The 23,694-nt window shown below is 43.8% G+C and overlaps 1 long non-coding RNA gene across 1 annotated transcript; it reads left to right on the top strand.

Moving 5' to 3' along the window:
• Positions 1 to 13,234: 13,234 nt before the first annotated feature.
• On the top strand, positions 13,235 to 23,057 carry LOC308191559. The gene is made up of 4 exons (XR_013948123.1): positions 13,235 to 13,418; positions 17,062 to 17,145; positions 18,592 to 21,373; positions 21,484 to 23,057. It is a non-coding gene; the product is annotated as an uncharacterized lncRNA (long non-coding RNA).
• Positions 23,058 to 23,694: the final 637 nt, after the last annotated feature.

Raw genomic sequence — 23,694 nt, 5'->3', positions numbered from 1 at the left:
GATGGACCAAAAGCAATGGGAGTGCTCTGTTCTGTTTAACAAATTGCTGTTTCCAAGTGATCGAGCCTGTTACTTTCTGTCTTCATTTTGGAATGAGGCTGTTCCCACTAAGGCCTATTTATGTAAGGCACTTAGAAGAGAAGATGTTACTGTTTTCAAACTTACAAATATGAAATAACAGAACTAATGTGGTGATGAAAATGCTGAGTAACATGTGTCATGTAGTATTATCCACTGCACTCTCAACTGCTCCCTCCAAGGCAGGCCGGTGTGACAAAAAAACTCACACCACCTTTGGCAGGAGATGTAATTAGAAGTGCACCGTGTTAAAAAGAAAAGGCAGGGGCTGGATTTAGCAGAAATACATCTTTACCAGGGACTAATGATGAGACCACAAATGAATTAAAGCAGGTGCACATCAACCATGAACCAATAAACTGAGATAAAAGTACCAAGGAGAGAAATTGGCTAAGCAAAATTGATCTGCTTGTGGGATTCATATGTACGTACAAGCCTAGGAAATCACTAACAAAGCAAAGCCCAAAGCTACTGGAATTTGATTAGCACTGTCTTTAGACACTTTTTGCCCTTTGCAAACTGCTTTAAAGGCCCATGGGACATTCACTTCATGTGAATATGAAACAGAAATGTTGAGTGTATTTCTAATGGTTTATTGGCCATTTTTTTTCAGACACTCTTTTCATGGAGGTGATGCAGAGAGAGATGGAAAACATTGTAGTGGTGCATAAAACACTAGCAATGAGAGGAACCAGGAGGCCCTGTGTGGTGATATTAAACACAGGAGCGTGCATCCTGAGCATCACTCACCTGCTTGGCAGCAACACCACAAGGGAGCACTTACACAGCCTCATACGGCAGCAGAGGAACTTGAAAAGCAGTAGTCACTCCAATGACTGCCCTGGAGGAGCAGAACAAACTATTTTGAAAATAGCCCCAATTATCGTGTGTACCTTTAAAGCTCCCGTCACAAAGGCCATTTGAGAATATTATTATTTACATTGCATGGGAGGTGCCAGCCAAGACTGGGGGACTGGGCTGCCACAATTTCAACCATAACATTGCCTTCCTTCATTGCCAGTTGCTTGGGACAGTAATTTATGGCAGTGAATTGTATTCAAATTTAATTACAGGTTTTTTTCTTCGGTAGCAGAATTACCTATAATTCCAAGACTGCAGTTAAATCCTGAATCATTCCTTCCTGCAGTTGTTTATTTCTCATTCAATATATGGATACACCTTTTCTCGTTAGGGACTTTGAAACCCAGGACCATTTTTCCATGATTTTTTTTTTTTTTTTTTTTTTAACACTTTTGCCTTGACCTTTTTTTGACTACATTAAGCCAGGTGATGGTCTAGACACACACACACAAAATTGCTCAACAAGGTGTGGCCAGATTATTTTACACTGGGGAAAAAAACATTGCCTCAACGTATCAGATAAACACAATGTCCTTCATACCTAATGTTCTAGGAATTGGAGTTCTGAGCTCAGCAGCAGAAAGATTATGAGCAGGCATTGCTTCAGCTTCATTAATAACAGAATCCCCACTAGATGAAAGAGGTCATCATGAGGACTGAAAATAAACAGTAGAAGATTAGGAGAGAATCTGTTAGGATGAGGAGTTAAACTGTTATGAAATATAAAGGGGAAATCATAAGCAGTCTGAAGGTTTTCCATAGGAATTGGTTGCATTATGCTGGTCACACTTAGGCTTATGAGTTTGAGAATATTTGTTTAATAAAAACATCTTTCTCAACGTCTCCTGTTTGATGGCTGCAGACCGACCCCTAGTTTGCATTTGTTCTTGTACTGGTGAAGTTGACCAGTAATATAATGAACTATGATGTGAAACCAAATTTCTGAATCCTCTCTTGGCTAAGGAATACTGTTAGCATCAAATTTGCTGAATGGAAACTAATAGGGAGGCAGGCGTCACTCCTGGTACGCTTCGCAGATTTGCAAGGGTGCATATGAATGTAAATGCTGCTGCAGAGCACAGAAACCGGACTGTGATGCTCTTTCAGTCCACACACTGGGGTCAGTGTGTTTCAGACACACACTGTGGTCCTGATCGTGCCCAGCTGGACACACAGGTAGGACAGCCTCAAGTCCTTCTTCCAGGCTCTGCTGGCTTGTAGCCCAGTGGGGAGAAACCCCGCGATGTCCAACCCAGTGAGCTCAGCGGTGGCGCTGCCATGCTGTCTGGGAAGATGGGAGCTGTGCTGATATGGGGGTGACATTGTTTCTCTGGTGGAGCATGCAAGGAATGAAGAAGGCTTTATGTCTAATATTACCTTGGATTGATATAGCTCATCTCCAAACTGCCTCAATGCTTCTTTCTACTGCTTGCTATTTGTGCCATGTGGGGAGCTGTGCCGTCGCTCTGTGCTTTCCCTCTCGTGACTGGGTAGCAAACATTTATGAGAAGAGAATAATAAATAGAGAAGCATTTCATTTCAGGCATGAATTCTTAGATGAATGATCATTCGTGCTAAAATTAGCAATACTCAGAAGGACATAACAAATGTGGAGCAATTGTCCAAATAGTTTCCCATAAGAAACGTCATGAATTGGAATAAGCCAAACCTTGCTCTTTTATTTGTTAAAAATCTGTATTACATATTTTTTCTGTCATATAGCCTTAGCATCCTAAAATGATTTATGTACTAAATGATCAATGCTTATCTCTTTCTCCTGAGAATGGTTTATGGTTTGTATTGCAAAAGCAGTATGATTCCAGGTATTAAAATGTGGGGCTCAGCCTACACGTGCTTTTGATTTGACATTCCTAAATATCATTTATTCCATTTAGGAGAGCAGAATTTCATTGTTTTGGAAACATCAGCGCATTAAGTCAGGCAGAGGACAGGCTGCTGGTTCCTGGAGGCAGCCTTGCACTCCAGGCTGCCTCTGCGGTGCTCAGCCCCGCTATTTCCAGTGGAGTGGCAGCTACAGGAGACCATGCGGCATGTCCCAAGGCCACCTGAGGGTCATCACTTCACAGCTCTAAAGCAGTTAAGTGTTCATTTATAGCCCACTTAAACCATAAGTATTCCCAGATCAGACATACAATATTTTTAGCAGGGTACTGTATTCCTCTCCATATATTATGCTTCTCGCTTTTAAATACCTCAGGCTGCATTTTCAGACAGCATCAACTTGTTATGCAGAGCTGTAAGGATGCAAGTGCCCATATGTGCACCTCTGTGCATGCCCACAGAAACATGCACACATTTTTTTCCTTATGTAGATAGGATGGTTTTGCAAAAAAGGATCCAAGCCAGCCTTTGGTGGGCCTGCTTGTGACACTTGCTATGGGGGAAGCCTGAGGAGTGTTGGTCCCACCAACCAAGAGTTTAGGCATCAAAGCATGCAAAAATCACTTGCATACACAGTCTGAAGCCTGGGAGAAGAAGCACTCAGGAGCACCTTTGCAGGCTGCTGCGGAGTGGAGATAGGAGATCAAGCTGTGAAATTTATTCATTGGGATTTTTCCTCCTCGATAGTTGAACCCTATGGAAACCATGCCAGGTTCATCCAGTGATCGCAGGGGGAGATTGGTCTGGCACCCGCTGCAGTTCGAAGATAAAGATACTGTCTTGGGTTTGGAAATGTATACTGGCGTAGAACATCCTGCAGGAGCAGCCGGGAAACAGCACCACAGCACCTGCAACCCAACTCCTCTTGGCAGCAGGCCTGGCAGGTTTCTGTAGCTTGAGAAGAGCATGCATTCAGATGTGATATTTTAAGAGCCAGTCTCTCCTGAGGACGGTGCTGACATTAACCTCTTGCCTGCAGGTGACTCACCTGGTCTTGTAGCTGAATTTAGCACTGGTGCCCAGTGGCCTGCTCACGCTGATACGCTTGTCTCTGTCTTAACACCACGACCCTCCCTGCCTTAAAGTATAGCCAGTGTTCATCTGCCTCTGTGTGACAGCCCATTTAATTAACGTGAGCCACAAAAGTCGCCTTACTAAGAAAGATCTGGTCAAAGCACACGTGAGAGTGGCAGCTCTCTTTTTCAGCTGAACTTCTTTCCCTCTGCCAGGATTCACTATCTGGTACAGCTGGCTCATCCTTTGGGCACATCTGCGTGCTTCTTGCTTTAAATCCCAAATTTCACAGGTGAAATCCAGCATGAGTTCTTTGGCCTCAGGTTCCAGGCACAAGGTGTGAAAACTTTTTGCAAACTCTTCTGCAACGACACCAACACCATTCACTTGAGGGCGCAGGATGGTAGAGCTGCGGGGTCATGCGAGCTGTGAGCAGGTTGTCCTGCTGCCCCACGGCTCCTCCGTGAAGGACACATCATGTCCCAGGCCCAATGGAAGTGGGTCACCAAGGTCTGCTGCCAAATGGGAGAAAATGATGACAAAATAAATGTAGTAATGTGGAAAATGTTCTTACTTCGTGCTTTGCCTGATGCTGGTGGTGCCTTTTCGCTGGACTGGATAGTGCTTAATGGATGGGATTGGAGTGTAGGTAAAAATGAAGCATCCCAGTACGAATTTTGAGCCTACAGGAAGAATATTAACCCTTTGACTGCCTGCTTCACCAAGGTGCCCCACCTCGGGAAAAACAGAATATTCATGTGGTCAGCCCTCTTCCGGTCTTCTTGCTACAACAGGGTCCTTAAAAATCTTTTACTTAGTTTTTTCATCTGTCCATTTTATATTTGTTTATCTGGATTAAAGTGAAGAGCAGAGACAGGCAGAAGATGAACTGTAAACCCCTGAACAAGACTCTGCTCCTTGTGCTCGCCAATTCCCTCAGATAACCCTGCTGAATAATTTGCAGAGGATTTTTTTCAAAGCAGCACAGACTGCTCAAAATAAATTAGACCTCATAAGCCCTTTTGCCCTTCATAACTTTGCAAGGCTTTCATGTGTTAGGTGTTTTGCTTTTTCTCCTTTTGATTTCACTGTAATTTATAATCATCAGGAATACACAAAACATTTCACAGTGGCCAGCCAGTTAATGAGTGCTAAGATTTATTATTTACTGTACTATGCTACTGTGTGTTAAGAACCTCAGATGAAGAGGTAACACACACAAAATCTCCTGTTTCATCTAACACAAAAGAGAGCTCTTAAACTTGCAAAAATCCATCAAGTTATGTCAGGGTGAACGCTCAATATGATATTGCTCTTGTAGGGTTGACTGCAAGGACCTTTTATGAAAGGTTTACTTGCAACCATCTCTCTGCCTGGAAAAGCTGTTTGGGACAAAATATTGTACAGAAAATATAGTACAGAAAATATCAAAAAATATTGAGATTTTTTTATTTTTTATTTTGGAAGTTGAGAAATATTCCATGTACTACCCCAAGAAGAAATGCCAATAAAATTAGTTTAATATTGAGCACAGAGCTCAAGAACTCATTGCCATGTGGTATTTCAGATGTTAGAAGTAATTGGATGAAGTCAAAGAAGGACAAATATCAAGGCCACAGTAAACTCAACAGGAATGGATGGACGCATTGGTTACTGAGAGGGATCAGCAGGATATACGGTGGGAAGCTCTACCCCGCTCCTCTCCCATTTCAAGCATGTCTCCTTACATATTTGTAAGCTGTTTGATTAATTTGTGGCTGTTTGACTAAATCTGGTATGTACTCAACAAAACTTAGTTGAATTGTATGGTCAAAAAGATGTGAGAGCTCCGCCTAGTTCCAACCAGCAAGCGTGATCTTCACATATTTTATTTCAAAGCCATAATTGTTTCTTCATCTGCACACAAAACCTTGTGTTGGTTAGTTGCCTAGAGAAACTGAAAGCATGTTTTGGTAAAATATGGCTGCATCTTTGACTTTTCTGGGGCTCACAGTTGTTGTTAAAAAATGCAATGCCTTGCAAATAATGCTGAAATTTTCTTCTTTGTCTTTCATATAACAAGGAAGATCACTAAATAATTTATCTTTCCTGCCTTTTTTCCTAGAGCATGCTTCCCTGAGGAGCTGCAAGGCACGATTCCTGACCTAGCATTGCCGCAAACCTTTCTCTAAGTGACCCGTGCTGTTGCGTGCTCTGAGCTCAGATTTCTGACCAACTTTGTTCTACCATTCCCCATTTGCTTAATTATTTATGTCTGACCCAGTTTGTTTATATTTACATTTTCATTGTTGGTTGTGCATGCAATATAACACACCTTGTGGGCTGTGTGTTCCACTCCTCTGCCTTTACACTTTGTGCTGAAGCCATACAAAAAAACACATGCTTGAACACGCCCATGCAAATCAGGTGTTGAGCCAAAATAGTATAGTCCTTAATTACGGCTCTAAGTCAAGTAAAAATCTGATTTTTCTAATCAGGTGTTAAACACAGTTTAGTTTTAAAGAGAAGAGCAAATTTATGATGATTTACAGTGTATTTTTGATCAGAGGTAGTTTCTTTAAAAGATATGATTTTCAAAGAAAGTGTGAATTGCATCCATAATTTTTGCTGGATCAGTTTTTCCTGCCAAGTGCACGTGTCCATCATTCACTTTCTCTTCCACCTTCATCTGCATTTTGTGTTTATTATCCAAATACATCTGAGAGCCTTGCCGAATTCTTTTAAAGCACCATGCACTTCCCTTGGATGCACCTGCTGAGCCCTCCCCATTCTCTAAACTAGCTGTTTATAGCAGCGTTCAGCATGAAATGCAAGTAAATAAATTCAGTGGAGTGATGTTTTTTGACATTTGGAAAGACCTAGATGCTAAGAGCACTCTGACAATTTCACGGTGGTGTCATGCTGGGGCTTGTGCTGGAGTGGCCACTCCAGCAAGGCTCCCCAGCAGGGTTCACAGCCTCACCAGCACCAGGTTTGCATCTCTCAGTCCATCCACTGATGATTTCTGCCACACAGGCCACTCATTGGCACGCTCAGAGTCCCAAATCTCTACATCGAGCCAAGTCCCAGCATCTTACGTCTTGGGTGTACTCCTTGTTGGAATAGCTGCGGATGATTTGCAAAGTATCCCTGAAACAGAAAGCCTTAAAAATAATTTGCCCAATATATGGTGAGTCTCAGTGTCACTTCAATAATGTTGAAATTATTTCAAATTGAAATTTTCCTTTTGAAAAAATATAGAGGGACATTTCATTTTATAGACTTTCTTACCTTCTAATGAAATATTTGTATATTACATGGCAGTGGAGAATTTCAATTAAGGTATAATACATATGTATATATAAGAAACAACAACAACAACATTATGGACAACTTCTGGCTAGTTCAGAGTGGAACACTGTATTCTATTTTCTCTATTAAATGTTTTATGCTTGTTGTAGTTAAACAACCTTTTTCAAGAATGAAAACGAGCCATTCTTGTTATATTATTCAAACTGTCATACATTTTCCAAGTTGTCTCTATGTATTGGAAAACATTATGTTATGGAAAGTAAATTATTTTAATCCATATTAAGCAGCAGCTGATTACAATGCTTTTCTAATAATTCAAGTCAGCTGTAAACTAACCAAGTATTTTTTTTTCTTAGCTATTATGTCATAACAGCATATTACATTATGCACCAGTAATTCTGATATCACAAAATAATACAGAAATAGCAAAAATAATATACGAAGACTTATGCTCATCTGGAATGTGAGAAATCACAACAGCATACAAATGCTTTTAAACTAAATTTCTTCTTTTTTTCTTTAAAAAAGTTATTTTTTGTTTCAAAAACAATTGCTGTCATGAAAAATGTTTTCAAGGTTGCTGTGATTTTGCAAATAAAGACAATAATCAACACTTCTGTCAAAAGGCCATTTTCCTGGCTGCCAGGGGAGCAGCCCCATGACCCAACATGCTCTGTCAGAACCCGTGCCCACCTGCAGGGCACTGAAGTGCTGCCTGAGGCAGTGCGTTGCTTTGAGAAGGTGGCAATGGGCGATGGGTGGATGGCCCAGAAGAGGTCAGAATGTCATGGATTTGGGGAGAGAAGTGGAAGGGTAAAGAAACATTTGCGGGTTTCAGATACAATAAAATTAAGGCATGATATTAGTGAAATTAAGAGCTGACATGGACAGTCTTCCTCTTCTGTCAGAGATATCAAGGCTGGGACATTTATCAGTGTGTGCATTAAAGTCAGGGAATTTATTTCAGATGAACATATTTCCACTTGTGTTCAGTGCCTGGTGCCTGTACCATACACACCACTGCACCCAGTAATATCCTGTGTCTGCTACTGGCCAGGCAGGTGCACGCCACAGCAGTGGTTTATCTCTAGCAGCAGCTAAAAGCTCTTCACAAGTTCTACCAACTTTCACCTTCATCAATAACCCAGCTCACTGAAGAAAGTATATGTTTCAGCCCTGTTGTTCCTCATCTTTTATTTCTTCAAACTACAGGGCCACAGAGCAAATATCCAAGACTTGTGACATTTCTAGCCTGGCAAACACTGGGAAAGTAAAGGCCATAGATCAGACTTCTATCATAGAACCGTTTCTAATACAGAAGGACTGTGGAATAACAGCAGGGCAATGCCATTTCTTTTGTAAGGGCTCCACCTGTAATCTGAAGGCATCATTTGCTCTGCAGCAAGCCACAGTATGGAAAGAGCCACAGAGAAGGTGTGGCATACAGTTTCTCACCTCAGAGGTAGAAGTGCTGTGCAATGTTCCTGCACCAGAAGTGGGAAACCCACACATGGGACCGCATCCTGCATGGCACGCGTGCTGCCAGGAGCCACGCAGTATGTGTGCCGTGAGGACAGGCAGCTGGACATCACGACAGGGGGATATGCCAGAGCCTCAGCTCACTTGGTCACCTCATTTAGGGTCCTGTGGTGACATCCTCATGTGGTGCATCCATCTGGGGCGGCAGTGCCAGCAGCTCTCCCCATGGCTGCCTCCAAACATCACCGGGAGGAGGAGGCTGCACAGACAGACTGTAACTGGACCCTGAGAAATAAATCCATTTTGAAAGCACAGATAGCCACCAGAAATCAGGAAATGAGCAGTTGCTCAGCAGGCAGAATAGTCCACTCCAGGCAGCCAACACATCCAGACCCATGGACATCTGTAGGCAGGCAGTATTTTTCTTTTATATTGCGGTCAGCGGTGAAGAAAAAGCACAAAACATTTATATTTTTCTGCAGGTGATGTGTGCAATTCATTTCTTGGTGCAGTGAGAAGTGTAATGTGGCACCTGTGGCCATTCCTGGCTGCAGGGGACTAATTAACCCCAATGATTACCTGGTTCACTTTGAAACATAAGCTGCTTTTCTTCACCACAAGTCAACCTCTGTAACATATAAAATCTGTAATGTCTGCTTAGAGACGAACACATTTTGATATACTTAAAAGGGGGGAGGACACTTTCTGACACATCACCAAACAAGAGTTTTCAGAGTGTTTTTTTTTTTCCCTCTGCAGCCCTGGAAGTGCCAGACCTCTCCATTTCCCTTGCAGCTGCATTAACTGGCCATTTCTTCTCAATTAGGAAGAAGTAATCAGCTGGCATAGTCTGTTCCTGGTGCAATGGACTGAAAAATATCACATTATTTATTTTGGATTAACTGAATGAGGCTGGAAAGATTCATTTCTTCTCAGTCTGCTTTGACAATGTAATTTGTTACATGGCATTTAATTCTACAAGGTAGAATTAAGCTGGGAAAATGGAGGATATCAGACACTGTCTGCAAGGGAGTTCAGTGCCTGTGAAGGACTGGGTGCCCTGGAACCCCATGGGCTGGACCAATAAGCCATGGGACATGAGCCATACACCATTATTTTGTAAGTAAGTGGAAAATGATTATTTCCATATGACCCTATTTTTTTTATCATATTATTTTATTTTATTTTATTTTATTTTATTTTATTTTATTTTATTTTATTTTATTTTATTTTATTTTATTTTATTTTATTTGTGGTTATTGCCATCTATAACACCAGTTACAGAGATTTCAGCAACAGAGACCTATCTACTAAACGTGCACTGAATTAAATGCCAGTCAAAACCTCTATCAGTCCAAAGTGATTTATCAGGGGGTGAATCAGCAGACAGAGGTTCGGGAGATCTGGTTAATGTTTCAAGCCTTGCCTTCAGGCTGTCTCTCTTTTATACTTGTCAGCTTGTCTCCATCATCTGCATCGACCATTAACACCTTGGGGACAGGACCATCCCTGTGAAGGGTCTGTACAGCACCTAGCACACTCTCCTCCTCCTCCTGCTCCTCCTTCTCCACCTGCTCTTCCTCCTTCTCCTCCCAAGCTCTGTTGTGCACATCTGTGTGCTACCACCATGCATAATCATCAAAATTGTTCTTTATGTACTGTTAATGCAGCAGGGGAGAAAATTTTATCCTTTTTTTTTTTTCTTTTCCCCTCTGACTTCACTTGCCCAACCTGTTTTAAACACACAGCACTGTTGCAGAAAAGTCACTCTCATAACTTTACCTTACTTTTATTATTTCTTAATTCCTTCATGTTTTCCTTGAAAGCACTGTATTTTTGTCCTTTCTCCATACTTCCTGCCGGCTACAGGAGTTGAAGCTAATTCATGCTAAGTGCTTTGGGCCAAATTTTGCATGGCTTTACATGGCGAAAATCAAGGGACTTTCAAATAGTGCAGAACTCACTCCACTGTCTCTTAAAATGTACTCCATTTAGGCAATATTGTTAGCTGTACTATGAGAGAGATTGTGATTACTAGGTTCAGACGCAGCTCAGGCAAGCATTGAAACTTAGAAACTGTTTTTCCATTCCTTCCTTCCTTCCTTCCTTCCTTCCTTCCTTCCTTCCTTCCTTCCTTCCTTCCTTCCTTCCTTCCTTCCTTCCTTCCTTCCTTCCTTCCTTCTTTCCTTTCTCTTTCTTCCTTTCTTTTCCTTTTCTTCCTTTCTTTCCCAGCTTAAAGTATTTTCTTACAGAAAAGAAAAAGCTGTGAGAAACCCTGGTAGGTCACCTGTCCACCCCTGCAGGCACAAGGCAACTCACCTCTGTATAAACCATTGCTGACACATGTTCATCTGACTTTGCACTTCTTCATATAGAATTGCTTCCTACTTTTCCGCACCATTTCTCCAATTTGTCACACTCACATTGAAGTCCAGGCATTTCCTTCAAAGTGCTTGCAGTCCCTCCTGGCTACATACCAGCTGCCCCTTAGCACCTATTCTCCCCTTTCCAGCACCTCAAGCACTATAGAAAATACTGACTTGCCCTGGACTTTAGACAGACCTCTGAACCCTCATTCATTATAATTTTCTGGCTTGGCACTAAACCTCTGATAATTACTTCTTGAGTGCAGGTTAGGCAACGACCTTATAGTGGCTCCAAGAACATGTTACTACAGTCTGATTTTAAAAATGCCAGGGGAAACAAGGGGTCGAAACCCCTACTACACTTATGTTATCTGACATCTTTTGATTTTCTGTTTTCCAGCAGGCTTCTGGCACTGCCTGGGAAGAAAAATGAGGTAACTCTGCCATGTTTCATTCTTGAGAAGTCCATATTTGTTGTGGTTTTTGGTGCTTATAGATAGCATGCTTCTATGCCCCAGAAATTAAATCGAGGCTGGTGGATCCATATATTTCCTAGTTTTCCTTTCATCTTCTTAAATAAATACAGTAATTTTGCTGCTTTCCAGTTTTTCAATAATATCTGTTAATTGTTTTGAAACTGCGTTGCACCTTACTGTTTGGGTTTTGGCTGGACGTTGTGTAAGAAATTCCTGCCTCACAGCACCTCCTGCCTCCCTGTCTCTCTCCGCTCTGTCTCTCTAACACTTTTTCCTGCCCTCAAACCACACTTAGCCCTCTCCTGCACGTATAAGTAGAGTTGCTGAGGTCAGACTGTAAACTGTGTCGATGTAATTTTGCCAGTTAAAAAATCACACTCTCCCCCTTTATTTGAGAAGAACTATTTTAACCCAAGGTTTATCAGCAGTCTGGTTTGTAGAGCATAAAAGAGGCAGAGATGAGCAGCCAAAAGATGTTGCCACTGGGCAGCTTCAAAGCACAGCCTCCTCCAGCACCCTGGGCACTCAAAGGCGAACATCCTTGGTGCTAGACAATTGGAAAAACACTGATTTGGCTAAGCTCACACTTCAATTTTTAGACCAGAACATTTCCTCTTTGCTCTGATGTTGGTTTTGTTAGTCCTTGGATCAAAATCAGTGAAGACTCTCAGTTTTGTAATTGTTTGTGTCATTTTTGGTGCTCTCTGCTATAAACTTTAGCTCCTTGCTGGTGCCTGAGCTTGCCTTGACTGCCTCCTAGCCACCACACAACTTACAGGCTGTTTTGTTCATAGCTTTTATTTCTCTTGCAAGCTGAATTTTGAGCCTTGACCTTTCTTATGCTTCCTTTATTCATTCTTTGTAACTTGACTGAGTTTCTCCTTTCTGTGCAACTGCCCTCTCAGATATTCCCAGTAAAGTTCTGAAGGGGCCTCAGGATGGTCCAGTGCTGAAAACTAAAGGAACAAAGTCATAGAATCACAACATCATAGAATGGCTTGGGTTGGAAGGGACCTCAAAGCCCACCCAGCTCCAACCCCCTGCCATGGGCAGGGACACCTCCCACCAGACCAGGCTGCCCAAAGCCCCATCCAGCCTGGCCTTGAGCACCTCCAGGGATGGGGCATCCACAGCTGCTCTGGGCAGCCTGTGCCAGGGCCTTACCGCCCTCACAGTAAAGAATTTCTTCCTAATATCTAATTTAATCTCCCCTCTTTTAGTTCAAAACCATTCCTCCTTGTCTTGTCATTATCTAACTGAGCAAAAAGTTGCTCTCCATCTTTTCTTTAAGCCCCCTTTAAGTACTGGAAAGCTGCAATAAGGTCACCCTGGAGCTTTCTCTTCTTCAGGCTGAACAGCCCCAGCTCTCTCAACCTTTCTTCATATGATAAAATTCTCTCTATATTAATTCAGCAAATTGTGATGGGTGTTGCTGTGGATCCACTGAATAAATAATCTTAGTGTACCGCTATCCTGATCTGCTGGAGGACTGCAAAGGAATCCAAATCTAACAGTGAGCCTGCCTCCAAATTTGCATCTCTATCCACAGTTATAGGTAAGAGCATTTTTGAATGGAGTTATAAGCAAAGGAGCTACTGCAAGATGTCCAGAAACCAGTGGGTTGCCTGGCAGACCAAAGCAAGTTTGGTGCTGGGAGGGCAGTGTCTCTAGGAGAGGAAGAAGCTGTCTATTCCCCTGCCCTGGTCCCCAGCCAAGAAGAGCACCTGGACATCTAACGAAGGCTGGCAGCTGGGAGGACAAGTGTGGGGCCAATATAGCCTGCTTGTGAGGCCATTAAAAAGCAGCTGGGTGTGAAAAGATAGACCTGTGATGCTGCCAAGTTCAGCCAGACCAGTGGCATGATGAGCTTCCCAGTTGGTAATCCGTGCATTACTGCAGAGCTGCATGTGGAGGCTTTGCCATTTTTTCCCAACATATTGAGCCATTACAGGTGAGAATATGAACAAACTTTCATTTCTTAACCTGTGTCTTTCTTAACCTTTCCTTTTTTATGTGAGAATTTACTGCAAATCTCATGAGACCTGGTGTACTGGGTTAGTTCTCTGGTGCCAGCATCCTCTGGTGTCACTGTATTGCAGCCCTGGCAGTGAGCTCTGGGGTGACCTGTTTATTTATGTGCAAATGCACATTTGATATTCCCACTGCATGTACCTGGGCGGATAAGCCTCCCAGAGGCTGATGTGAGGGAGGGAGTTGTAGCTAGCTTGGAGCTCGTAGATCCAAGGATGATTTACAACAATTGAGTCCTTCTAGACACAAGCTAACTCTCTGCAAAACCAGTTTCCAGAGCACAGTGGGATTATTGGGCAGAGATACCCTGGCTGACCCTGCATGGAGCTGAATGTATTAATCTGGGCTAATACGCTCCCCAGATAAGTTGAATACCAAATAAATCAAATGTCAGGCAAATCAGGCAAATGTCCACACTGGTGGATCTATATCCAGTGTAGCTGGCTCATTGAGAGCTGATTGCAGACTGATTTCTGAGAAATCTGAATCAACTGGACCTTAAATAAAGTGAAAATCCATCAAAGTCTGAAAAGAATGAGGTCCCTCAGGTTTTGGGCTTTGTGAAAAGCATAAATACTAGCTTGTTCATTTCGGTTGCATTTTGCTTGCAAGATAATCCTTAAGTCAGAAATCTATTTTAAAAAGGGGATGAATAATGCATATTTTACATTTAGAGAACGAATTACATTGGGAATCTCAAAATATTTTGCAGACACTGAAGGGTAAAGCCTTTCAGTAGACCTCAAAAGGAGGTAAAATTATAACATTATAGGTGCTTAATAGGTGGCAAAACAGAGGGACCAGTTGTTGCAGGACCCACAGGAAAATCCGTACAAAGCTGAAAATAGCATGCAAGTCTTCCAAAATTCTTAGCATTTTCTGCCTTGCTTCATGTCAGCACACTAATTCTCTGACATATTTAGATTGCCACATAATACTTTGTTTTTCCAGATGATAAAGAGAGCTAATTCTCATTTAAACAAATGACTTTTCAATCTCTATAAATTAGGAAGCAGGCAGCATTTCCTCCAGCTGCCATCCAGCAATTACACTGTTTGGAAATGGTACACAGTGATTTGTGATAGTGTAATCCCTTTGGGGTGTGGAAGTAGCTCCAGAGTCAGGCTTGATTAGAAATGCCCAGTTGACTGCCAGGGACACATTTCAAGCAGGCTTATTGTGGGGAGCTGATATAGTTGTAAGCACAAGTCAAACAGCCAAACATATAAACGACCCAATCTGCATTTGCAAAGCTAAACTGTGCAGCTCTAAACCCATTTTCTGGCCTAAGGAGTGCCGCATGCCAAGCACATAGCTAGAAAAACAGTTCCTCGTGTGTGCTCAGAACAGGGAGCGATGTTAATCCGGGGAGCTCGTCAGTGTTTGCAGACTGTCAGCTTTAAGCTCGGGGCGTCGTTGCACCAGGAGCACATTTTAAACCTTATGAAACGTATATCCACAAACTCTTCTGCATATCCACAGAAAGCTAATACAAACCCACTCCAAAGACAAAGCTAGTCTTTTAAAACCTGTGCCAGAGCCTTCAAATTTTCTCTGCTCACTTGAAATCCATCTTTAAATTCCATGTTGTTTTTTTTCTGCCTTTGCTTAACACAAGACAAAGAGCAGCCAGACAGAGGAAATGACAACAGGAACATTTCCTCGTGTTGTCTCTCAAAATCTTATGCATTACATAGAAATTTTTTTCTTAGAGAGAGACAACTGAAAGGTATTTTAAAAACTGAAAACAAAATAATTGAGGACGTCAGCAAGCAGATTCCTACTCAGACATCAGGCCTGGGGATGCTGAGGCTGATGTGTGTGATTTCTCTCCTGAGCTGAACTCTGCTTTCCTGGGTGTGCTCTGAGCACAAATCCCACCAGGTCCCTTCCAACAGCCTGCATGCAGCTGATGTAAAGCCCTCTGGCCAGCCACCAAAGGATGCAACCTGCAGACGAGTAAACCTAATATAAGCTGCTGCTCTGTCCTGGCAAGCAGGTATACTGGATCTCCCTCTGCAGTTATAAAACCTACTGGATGTGTTTGGAAAGCTAGCATAAGAGGACAGTGAGCTACAGGTCCTACCAGCTACCTCGTGGAGACAAGGGACTGCTTCCTACAAGCACAGCAGCTCTTCAGGTCTTGTTGAAAATTCAATGGAAAAAAAAAAGAGGGGGGGGGGGGAGGTTTCTGTTCCTTGATGGCTCTGACAGACCAGCCAGTGCAGCGTAACTATAACTGCAATGCAGTGTTACTAATGAGATCTGGATCACAGTGAGCTACTACATTATTAGCCTGGCTCGAATTTCCATTTCAAGTTTGCATTTATTTTTTCACTTTCCTAAATCTACCATATTAACGTGGCACCAGACATATCCACTGGAAAAGAAAACAAAACTTCTGACCCTGAGGGGAAGGATGGCAGGGCTTCTGGGGTGGGTGGGTGGTAGCATCTCCTTAACCTTGGCTTGCAAGGAATTCAGCACCTCGTCAACTTTACTTTCAAAACTTATATTCCTGATCAACGTCATTCATGGAAATTGCCCTAGCTATCACATCACTTAGTCACACTCATTCACCCAGAGCTCGTGTCTGAGTTGGAAGCTGCTTCAAAAAACCACCTTGGTTCAGTTCTCCCTCTTGAAAAACGTTATTACTGTTTAATCATTCTTGGAGGTAAGAGGCAGGGCCAGGTTTTGCCTCTTGCAGGGTGTCCTGCATGTCTGATAGAAGTGCAAGGGCCCTGAGCTGAGTTATTCTAAGACAAGTCATGTTGATCCAAAAAAAAATCCATCATGGAGGTGAGAGAGGTATTTTTAATCCATTAGGATGCTAGTTATGATTACTATATGAAACAACTAATCTCCTCTGACAGGGCTTCAAACAGCATGCCATGTAGCCCAGACCTCTGTCTCAGTAAAGCTGAACATCTTTGCATACAAATTGACTTTGTTTCTTTTTTTGGTGAAAATCCTCATATTTTCATCTCAAATCCCTTCTCAGAGGTGTAATTATTTAGTGTTGTTTACTACTTTCCTTAGCTGAAACAAGTAACAGCTTTGCCAAGAGTGTTCTCCCTCTTGCCTCCGCATCAGGAGGAGTTTAACGTGCTGACAGTATCCAATATGGTCTTCCCTGATGAGCCAAAGCAAGTTTTCCAAGGGCTTTTCATGAAAGGTGGCACTGATCCAACCCCAAGGGCGCTTTTTCTCGTAAATGCATGTTATGTAAAACATGAAAGTCACTCACCTTTGAGGAATCCAGCCCAGCTTCCTCTCAGGCTGCTACTTAGTGATGAACAAAGGTGAAGCCAAGACTTCTGTGCCCCACAGTGAGGGTTTGGGGGCTACATACCACTTCCAGTCTTGCGCAGGCTTGAAACTTGGAGCAGAGCTTCTCGTTTGCATGTGTCCTGAAACCATAACAGATAAACATCTCAATACTGCATAGCAGAAGCACTACATCAGGGGGCCTTGAACTCTCCCAGAGTGAAAAAGGGGTGTTTTTACTCAGATTTCATGAACAGGAAAATTGTCATCCCTTTTGCTTACTGCACCTGCAGACACAGCTCACCTGGACTAGCCCATAGATGGAGGGGCATCCCAGCTTCAGGAGTGAACTTCCACTTCTGCCCTTGCAAACAGAGGTTAGTACTGCTTTTTTTTTTCCTATTTTTTTCCCTACTGTTCCAGTTTACAGCCCACTTAAGAGCAGGAGGTCATTTTTTTGAGAACTACCCCCACGCTAAGACTGGCATGAGCAGAGGTAAAATAAAGAGAGGAATTTTCTTTATCATGCAACTAACTTTTTGCTCTGTTTCAATTTTCCTTTTTATTCCTGTGCTTATTTCTCCTTTACATTTTCATTCACTTTTTTCCACATTTTGTGTTTCTCCTCACCTTTCCTTCCCACCTGTGTAGCAGTGGGTGGTGGATTTCCAGGTAAAACGTCTTTCCCTCAACTTGAACGTAAGTGACCACGGGCTCCTCTTGGTTCAGATATGTGCTTTAAGGTTAGGCTAGAGCAGATGCTGGTTCCTCATGGGAGGTCAGGATTTCAGCATCCCTCTGCTTTGCTTGAGCAGGCTGTTGGTGAGGAAGAGGGAATCTGCAGCAGTTGAAGAGCAAGAGGTGGTGCTGTTGTGCTCATGGCACGCAGCTGGAGAGCTGGCTATACTGCCACAGGGACAACATGGAAAGACTTTTTGGCATGGTGGGCCACCTTAAAGTGCCTGAAGTTGACCTGTCCAATCATACAGCATCTAGCCTTTTTATTTGTTCTTGTTGCTCATTTTACCTCCAATATATTCTGATAAACGAAAGAAATGACAGTGGCAGACAAGGTTCTACACTGAAATTAAACACAGCTGATCTTTATGTGTAGGCTCACACAAAGTAACATTCGCCCCTTGCCCATGAAGCTGCAGAAACAGCAGGAAGTCTGGCTGAATCTGAGTAGCAGCAATCCAAGGGGTAAAAAGAACAGCAAACCACTCACAAATAAAATTTCTTTCCCTTGTACCTTGGGGAAGGAACTGTTGTGCCACAGACAACATCTCAGTGCACAGCACACTGGTTTCAAGGGACTTGATGGTGGGGGTCAACAAGAAGTGCAAGTACCCAGCTGGCATTAGCGCAAAAAACCTCTCTGCCCTGTAAGTCTCTGTACCCAATGCAGCACAGGGCAAGGAGACGTTATTATATATCATAGGTGCATATAAATGATTGCTATGTTATGTTATTTTTGTCACATTTTGTTATTACATTATATGCCATGTTGCCTTATTATGTTACAGTAATTTATGTTAGCTTATGTAAGGGGATACCAGCATTTCAAAATGCATCCCAGGCTCTGTCTACACAGGGTCAGTATTTTGCTCTTACTGCTTGGGCATGTGCTAAAGCAGCAACTAAAAAGTGCAGCCAGGACCAGTCTGGTTGTGTCATGCACTGTGAGCAAAGAAAACGGGACAATCCTGTGACTTGCTGCAAGATGTCAGGGCTTGCCATCAGGATTGATGAAGGCAAGAGGGAAAGGGAAGAGCAGACAGCCCAGAACTACCAGGCTTTTGATACTGTTTTTCACCTTACAGCAAGAAATTGCAGCCCTGTTGCTCAACCTGGAAGGTGTCAGACCTCCTCTTTCTGCCCAAAGCCTTTCCAAGCACCCCTGTTGCACAAGGGCACAGGCAAGATGGGAGCTGGGATGAGGCTCCACCTGAAGATGAACATTGCTTTCATTGTGCTCAGCTCTGAAGTGCTGAGCATCGCAAGCCAGCTGCATCTCAGCTGCACCCAGAGCAGGGCTCTGTGTCCCATGGCGCATGGAGAGCCCATGGAGACGAGGCAGTGCTGCCCCCAGATCACAGCACCCCGTCCTCCTCACACAGCCCCCCAGCATCAGCAGGTGTGCCGGGACGTGTGTCAGTGTTAGGAAAAGGCAGACGGGGAGGAAGGATGATAATAGCCCTGCCACGCTTTGTTTTGGGACACCAGCAGCTGAATGGGAGCACTGGTGGGGACAGCAGACCCCAGCCTGTCCCAGCACTTCACCCTTGCTGTCACACGTTTGCTGGTCCCGTGCAGCTCCAAAACCAAGATGCTGGGGGTGCCTGGACTATTTGGCCTCTAGGATGCCACCTGAGAGGTTAGAGGTGGAGAGTGCTGGTGTAGCCCGGGGGCGTGATGTTCTCCTGGCAGCACGCCTGCACTGCAGCAAGGACCGGAGCCATCGCCTCCCTCTCCTCCCTCTCAGCCAGTGGTGACAAGACCAGCAGTGTGCAAGAGCACCCAGCTCACAGGTGCAGCAGAAACTTGTCTTGTCTGGGTTTGCATGCTTCGCACCTCCAGGACTTTACTTGCCAGCTGCTATCAGCTCTGTTGGCTTTCTTACCGCTCCAAAACCTCAAACTGCAACTTCTCTGCACCTACTGACTTTAAAGGTCTCGTGTCAAAGCCATGTAAAAGTACTGAGTTTTTTTCAGACCCCCAAAACCAACCAAACAATAACAACAACAAAAAGGCAACCCATAAACCAAACTTATAACTCACAACTGAACAGAGTTTCACCCCAAGTTGATACAGTTTTATAGAGAAACTTGGACCAGGTGACGTTTGCATGGATTCATTCAAAGCATCTGTAGAACATCAATTAAATGTAGCTCTTCTGTAAAGCATAGATTTATACATTGGATTTTTCCACTGCCGAGTGAAGGGTATATGAAATGAAAACATACTATTAGGACTTAAAAGTTTTAAATATCTTTTTAGAAGTTGAGCTAGGCATTATGGATTTCTGGACAAGTAGGTTAAAGTAGAACACGTGCAGCAGCCTATGGAGGAGCTGGAAAGCTGGGAAAAGCACTGATGAAAGTCAGGGCCAAGAGCAAAGGACCTGAGTTCACCCAGAGAAGACAAGGGAAGACAGAAATCCTGGCTGGTGCTCCACAGTAGTCTTAGGCAGGAGAAAAGTCGGAAGACTGATCTTTATCTGGAGTAAAAGACAGGCTGGAAGATTTTATTTCCTTACTTGCAATGAAAACAGAAACTCTCTCGTTCAGTGGAAGGAAAATGGGCAGCAAGATAAAGGTCATAAATGAAATGGGGAACCTGAGCAGCTCCATTATTTATGGCTACACACCCTGCTTTCCTTAGAAATCATGGCCAGCAGCTCAGTGTTTATTGAAACACCTCAGGAGCTGGAGGGCTGCGTGAAGAGAGAAATCCCGAGGAACAAGATATGTTTCTGGTGACAGCAGCTTCCTGAGTTTTGAGTGAGAGGCTTCATAAAATGGTGCAGGCTTTTGTCTTGCTCAGGAAGTACCTGTCAATCCTGCAGTGGCAGGTGCATGGAACAGCAGTGCATCGTTGGGGAATCCTATTCAGGGACAGGACGCAGGTATTTTGAGCAAACAGCAACGAGGGATTATCATGTTTGCTCATTTTCCTGGGCTGATGGTGTGTCTCGGCCGTGCTCCGTGCTTGCTGTTTCACCTTGCTTGACTGGTGCAAAAACTCTCATTTGCATGAGAAGCGGCTGCAGCGAAAGCGGCTGGCTCTGAGGAAGGAAGCAGAGGGAAGGAGTGAGTGCACCCTGCAGCTGGTGGGAGGTGTCTGTGCACATCGGTGCACAAACCCCTCTGGCAAGGGAAAGCTGCTGGCATGCTCCAGGGCCGTGCACGGGCCACCATGGAGAGGCCTTCGTACATCCAGGGGAGAGGGAGGACCAGGACACGGTGCTGATGGTCAGACCTTGCTGTAGAAATGGCAGAGCCCAAGCCTTGGAGCTTGGAACGGGGCTCTGAACCCACAGGGGATTGCAGTGCTGTCACCTGGCTGTTTTGTCCTGAAAAGAGCGGTGCCACACCAAGCAACTCCTCCCAGAGAGGTGACCTGTGAGATACTTCAGAGACCTTACACTTGTGAGGATGAAGACCAGTTTCACCTCAGAGAGCACATCTCTGTATCTGTTTCTGGGACCTGAGGTTTATCACAGACCCTCTGCTGCTCCTGCATGTCTTCACACCTGGCTCCAGCTGGTTTCCCTGGGTGGCATCCTGGAGCCCTGCCGGCCAGATGTCAGCTTTGAGGAGGTGTCCTGGAAAACAGCCACATTCCAGCTCGCATGCACTTGTGGGATCAACACCTCTTTTGCCAGGCACACACCCCAAGCATGATTTCGCTGGGAAATCTGTGCCTTGCCAGCTTACACTACTCCATCAGGGCTGTGCCAAGCCCTCCTCCAAGCAGCCTTCAAGGAAGACAGAAGGCACAAGAAAATCTCAGAGGACAGGCACAGAAATGCAGATGGATTTTAAGGCTTTACTATGGTACTGGCTGTTAGGGGGCACAATGCTGGCCTGTGCAATGTGTTGGGTAAGGTCCTACAGCTCTGCAGGTGGGGCAAAGGCAAAACCCAAATGCCTGGCAGTGATACAGCCAGATTTTGGCAGTGGATGGTGGTTTAAACTTGCATTTCATTTCAGGCACAACCAGCAAATGAGAGTGCACAAAGGTGAGCATTCGTAACTTCTCCTGAGAGGACGCACACCTCATCTGAGACCTCACACAGACAGCTGCTGCCTTCTAACCCCAGCCCCTCTGCCAGCAAAGGCACGGCATGTCATGGACCACTGCTCAGGGGCATGAGAAATGTCTGCACACACCCATGCCACGAGCACAGAAACCCTTCTCCACCCAGCTACCAGCTGCTGCAGAGAAAAGCGTACTGTGAACACAGAGAACCCGTCTCGCTTCGTGACGGTCAAAGCAAGGCATCTTCACCAGCCCCGTGTCCACTGGGCTGGCTCTGAGATGCGTTGTCAGGGCCCTTGAGCACAGCCAGGCTTCTTCAGGGGACACGTATGCCATCCTGATGGTGTACAGCCAACCCAACGTACACCAAGGCACAGCGTGGCCAAGGCAGCACCACAACCTCGGCCTCCACACAAGATTTATGCAGACAGAAATTTCCATAATCGTCACGGTCGGTTTTGTTACGGTCTTCTCACTGCCCCACTTCACAGGCGCCATCCACGGGCATTTGCAGCCATGAGACTCATTTGGGAGGTAACCAGTGAAGTCTTTATATGTTTCAGCTGTTCCCAAAATAGAAGCTTTCTTGAATAAGCTGCTTCCTGAGCATGACTGGCCACGCATGAGCCCTTCTAACTTATTAGCATTGAGCCGATTATGTGCCGAAGGATGTGCATTAGCCTCGTAAGCCAGCTCTGAAAATCACTGATTTCCACATGGAAACATTGAAGCTTTATGGTCTGTAATTGATGAGTGGGAGTTTGTGAAGGATGTCAAGTGTTACCTTTGTTTTACTGTGAGTCACTATCAATGTTGGCAAGCATAATAAAAGCAGAGGAATGCATTAGGCACCAAATATTGTACTTCTTGCAGTAAAAGACACTAATCACGGGGATAGAGATGTTATGCTGCCTGTGCAGACTGATGTCCTGGCAATTTGATCGCTTTACTGCTAAGTGCCGTGTCTCAAAGCTCAGCATGTCCACGTATGTCTCATTTGGTCATGCATTTCTGGGGGGCAATATTTAGTATTACAAGGAATAGAATCACACTGAACTTTCCACTTACCTCCAGATGAAGACAGCAAAGCCATATACATAAATTTTGAAGCACCTATATGCTCAGAGGTACCTACCTCCCCCGTCTCTACAGTGAGCAATCACTTCTGGTTTTATTTCTAAAACAGAAAGTCATTCAAGGGACGGAATTTTCAAAACTATATTACACAGCTCAATACGAGCCCATTTTTACAGCATTGGCTTAGCCTACGGTGTAACTGCATAGGAGGTCTCTGCATGGGCAAGCTGGAGGGACACATCTGGTTTATGCCAGTCTCTCACCCGAATCCAATGTGATTCCTGCTATACTTGGCTGGACTGTCAAAACTCCTGCAGCTACAAGACCTGGGCTCATCAGCTGCCCTAATGACTGGGGAGGCTAGATCCATGTAACCACAGACAGTATTTCCTCCAAATATTTTTGTTGTTGTTATTTGTTTTTTCCCTGTGAGATGAAATTTGGTCATATCTCCATTCACACTAGCAGAACTAGATGATATGCTCCTTTACTTTCCTTTGCAAATCCCACTGACAGAGAATGTTCTTCTGCCATAAAACCTGATCCAAATGCCTCCCTCCAAATGGTTAAAGCTCGTGTAAAAGAGCAAATCAGTCATTCTGTGGGTATTTTCCACCAAATATCAGAAGTCCTGAGCAGTTTATTGAGCGAGTTCAGTCTCTAATAAATGCTTTGCTCACCTATTGGAGAGTCCAATAAGTAATAAAGTGCTGAACATACATCCTATTCAGCACTCACTATTTAAGAATCTTATACATCCTATTCAGCATCAATATTTAAGAATATCAATGTTTAATGCTGTCATTTTAATTTCATTGTATTCTTTGATTTATTTCAGCATACGGGAATAAAATCAGAAACTAATTTAGCTAATGAATTCAGTCAAGCTTTTCTTTTGAAAAGGCAATAGAAATAAATTTGAGGAGGCCTGATGTTTAAAAACTGATCATTTTCAAAGGGTGACGAAGTTGCACTCAGAAGAGGTGTTTTGACCAAATCAGAGTCAGCTGTCAGGGGCATTTAGGGACACACAAGTTGATTTTTTTTTATTTTTATTTTTTACCATAAACTAAAAAATTTGACAT

The sequence above is a fragment of the Anser brachyrhynchus genome (genome assembly GCF_964034855.1).
Source record: "Anser brachyrhynchus genome assembly, chromosome: 1".
Taxonomy (NCBI): domain Eukaryota; kingdom Metazoa; phylum Chordata; class Aves; order Anseriformes; family Anatidae; genus Anser; species Anser brachyrhynchus.
The sequence above is the reverse complement of the archived record's forward strand: the minus strand, read 5'-3'. Positions and strand labels throughout refer to the sequence as shown.